This window comes from Salvelinus sp. IW2-2015, linkage group LG28 (genome assembly GCF_002910315.2).
Source record: "Salvelinus sp. IW2-2015 linkage group LG28, ASM291031v2, whole genome shotgun sequence".
Taxonomy (NCBI): domain Eukaryota; kingdom Metazoa; phylum Chordata; class Actinopteri; order Salmoniformes; family Salmonidae; genus Salvelinus; species Salvelinus sp. IW2-2015.
In genome coordinates, this window is record NC_036868.1 from 26159626 (window position 1) to 26163275 (window position 3650).

The window sequence follows — 3650 nt, forward strand, 5'->3', positions numbered from 1 at the left end:
AGGAAACAACGTTGCCATATTATGTTGTCAAATGTACTTTATTAGAGAGATGGCAACGTTGTCATCACTGTTACTTGCAAAGTTTGTAAAAAAAAATTGCTAGCAATGCTAATGTTAGCTAGCTAAAAATACAGTGGTCCCCTCAATCTTAGTTAGTTGGCTAAAGTTATACTGCATCTGAAGTCAATCTGGCAACATCAAACATAAAAGGTTTTCCTACTAATTATTTGCCTTCTTTTGAAATATTATCTTGTTTCCAAGCCAAATCCGAGTTGTATTGGGGCTGGCTAACGTTAACCAGCTATCAAGTTGGTAGCTAGCTGGCGATGATAATCACTATCAAAATATACATAACCAGCAGTCTATGGTCTACTGGTATACTCACTGGGACCAACGTACTCCAACCTCCTATTCCGCATGATGATGAGGTCTTTCGGCAGGGCATCCAAACCATAGTTGWRGGCTGTGCATCCTGCTGGAAGCATGTATTGCATGGGCTTTTCAGTCTTAAAACAGTCATGATCCTTTGAACATGTTGGTTGGGGCCGATGAAACGGAGCCCCATTCAATGAAGGGAAGCGAAGTGGGTTATGGGGAGATTTGGACGTGGAGCATGGCAAAAGGGGACATGATTTGCTAACATAATTGCAATCCTAACCCAACCTTCCTTTACTCATTGTGAGTTTAGTCATTTACTCACTGAGGTTCCAAACTCCTTTTAGACGAGACTGACTTTGACCAAAATTATCTTAACACTTTGTAGTAAAATTTTGATACTAGAATAAATGTTGGTACAGTGATACATTTTGAAGTAAATTACTATATACTAAATACTAAAATGCTATTCTAACACACACCCCAACAACAACAAAAATACAGGAACATTTGGGGAAAAAAATTATAACAAGGGTAACTATTTACACACATTCAATGTATAATATACAATATTGTGAAGACTCATATCGATGTCACATAGGCCGTTTAAGGGATGAGTTTTTTTTTTAGGGGCAGTCGCTCTTTAACCTCTCTAGGCTAGGAGGGGCGTTAGCGTCCCACCTGGCTAACATCCGGTGAAATAGCATAGCGCAAAGATTCTAAATACACCATTCGTAGTATTAAACGTTCTTGTAAATACATGTATCTAACATCATTTAAAAGCTTAACTTCTTCTTAATCCAACCGCTGTGTCAGATTTCAAAAATGCTTTTCGGCGAAAGCATACGATAATCTGACGAACTCGCATCTTCCAACCAGACAGGTCAGCGTCAAAAGAGTCAAAATCCCAATAAAATACATTCCTTTGGAGGAATCTTCTTCTTTTGGCAATACAAAGGTCAATCTTCACAATAATGGTCGTTTTGTTCGATACCTCCATTTTTATAGCATACACGACACTTTTGTAAACGGCTTGTATCATGAAGTTCCGATCCTTCAACTTTCGACGAGACATTCGATGTAATTACTCACACTAAATGTATGTTTATCTAGTCATGGTTGGTTTCATTGCAATCCTGTTTGTTAGTAACAGAGGGACGTATTGACCGAAAGGAACTGATTTGAACACACCAAACAATGACCTCATTGCGCGCCAATGATATGACCAGTGCTTCTTTGATTGACTATATTTCGGCCCAATGACCACTGATCGTCTTGAAATCTAGCTTGGTAGAGAGCCAATGAGCTGAGGTAAACGGCAATATCTAATGGTTATATCCGGGAAGACCAGCTCTTGAAGGAAAGTCGAGCGTTACACAGCCATTCGCCATTGACATTTCTACCTGAAGGAGCCACTTTGCGCGTAGCAGTATTGAGTCGAGATCATTTTCCGTTATTTTATTGAAAGAATTATGGCGAGTAAATCTGGAAAATCAAAGGCAAAGTCCAGGTATACAGATCTACATGATATTATTGACGAAATTGATAGAGAAAGTGACACATATTTACAAGAAGATGTGTCAGATTGTGAGACAAGTTTGGACTCCCAATTTGAAGAAATGTTTTTGTATGGAGAAGACGCAATTCTCGATTGGTAAGTAACTCTCATGCCGTTGTTTGAAATTAATAATATCAAATATTATTCATTTGAGTTGTTTTGGAGATATTTTTTTCATGTATTTTATCTAAACATGGAATAGAACCACAGATCACCAAAATGATTTAGTTTCCCTACTCTATATATAATCTGTGTGTCTGTATATGAGATATTTTTTAAATGTATTTTATCTAAACATGGAATAGAACAACAGATCACCAAAATGATATACTTTCCCTACTCTATATATAATCTGAGTGTCTGTGTCTTTATTTCACAGTCCCTCCGATTCTGATTGGGCGCCCCCCACTGCCAAGGTGCCCATCCCCCACAGGAGCTCATTCATCTAGCCGGACCCCTGCTGTCTCCGGCTCCACACCTACCCCCGCCCTGCCAGGTGTGAAGTCTGTGGCAAAGAAGCAGAGATGGGGAAGAGATAAACCTGCAATCAGAGAGGAGGAGGGTCGTTGGCACTCTGTGCTGGAGGAGGYTGTGGCGCCTCCACCTCCAATATTCCGACCAAAAAGGCCARCAGGACCTCATCTGTTGTTGATTCCCTGGTGTTGAACAGTAATAAGTATGGTGCTAAGAAGCAGGCAGGCAAGAAAGAGGGATGGAAGCCCATTTCCATGTCAGATCTTTTTTGTTACCTGTCAATGGTCATTTACATGGGTCTTGTGAAGCTGAAAACCCTGAAAGACTACTGGAAAACTGCTCCCCTCTATCAACTGCCTTTCCCCTCCACTGTCATGTCATGCAAAAGGTTTCTGACAATCTCACGGGCGCTTCATATCAGTGACCCAGAAGTTGATGACAACAACGAGAAGCACAGCAAGGTTTGATAAGCTCTGCAAAATAAAACCTCTCTACCCCAGCATCGTTGAGGCCTGCAAGACCTATTTTCAGCCTGCCCAGAACCTTTCCATCGATGAGAGGATGGTAGCCTCAAAGGCCTAAAACAATACATGCGTAACAAACTAACTAAGTGGGGTTACAAGCTGTTTGTTTTGGCTGACCGGTAAGGGACTCAGTTATGATTCCGTTATGCAGTTATTAGATTTTCAGCTGCTAGGGAAGGGCTACAAACTTTTTGTGGACAACTTCTACACAAGCCCTACCCTGTTTGCAGACCTGAGGAAGCTGGAGGTGTGGGCTTGTGGCACCATTCGGACAAACAGAGTGGGCTTTCCGAAGACAAAGGTGAACGACATGCCTAAGCGGGCTGAGCGGGGGACCATGAGATGGATTCGCCAAGATGGCCTGCTGTTTGTGATAGATGGATGGATACAGAGAGGTGGTCATGTGCTCCACTATCCACCAGTCCTTCAGTGGAGATCACGTCGTCAGGCGTGTGAAGGGCTCTACTGGGCATGGACCACCAAAAATGTCCCCATTCCTTCAGCTATCAAGGACTACAACAAGGGCATGGGAGGTGTGGACCTGTCAGATGCACTGATTGGCTACTACAATGTGCTCCACAAGACAATGAAATGGTACAAGACATTTTTCTATCATTTCATTGACATTGCTGTGGTGAATTCCTTCATCCTCCAGAAGGAAATGGCTAAGAGCTGTGGACAGCCCCCACATCTCACAGCTAGCCTTCCGAGAGCTGCTC

General features: G+C 42.1%; 1 long non-coding RNA gene across 1 annotated transcript in view; it reads right to left on the bottom strand.

The window, feature by feature from the left end:
- LOC111954465 (uncharacterized) overlaps positions 1–784 on the bottom strand; it is a 12107-nt gene extending 11323 nt beyond the window's left edge. Inside the window, exon 1 of the long non-coding RNA XR_002875978.2 lies at positions 386–784. This is a non-coding gene — a long non-coding RNA (uncharacterized lncRNA). The remainder of the gene's footprint in view (positions 1–385) is intronic.
- Positions 785–3650: the final 2866 nt, after the last annotated feature.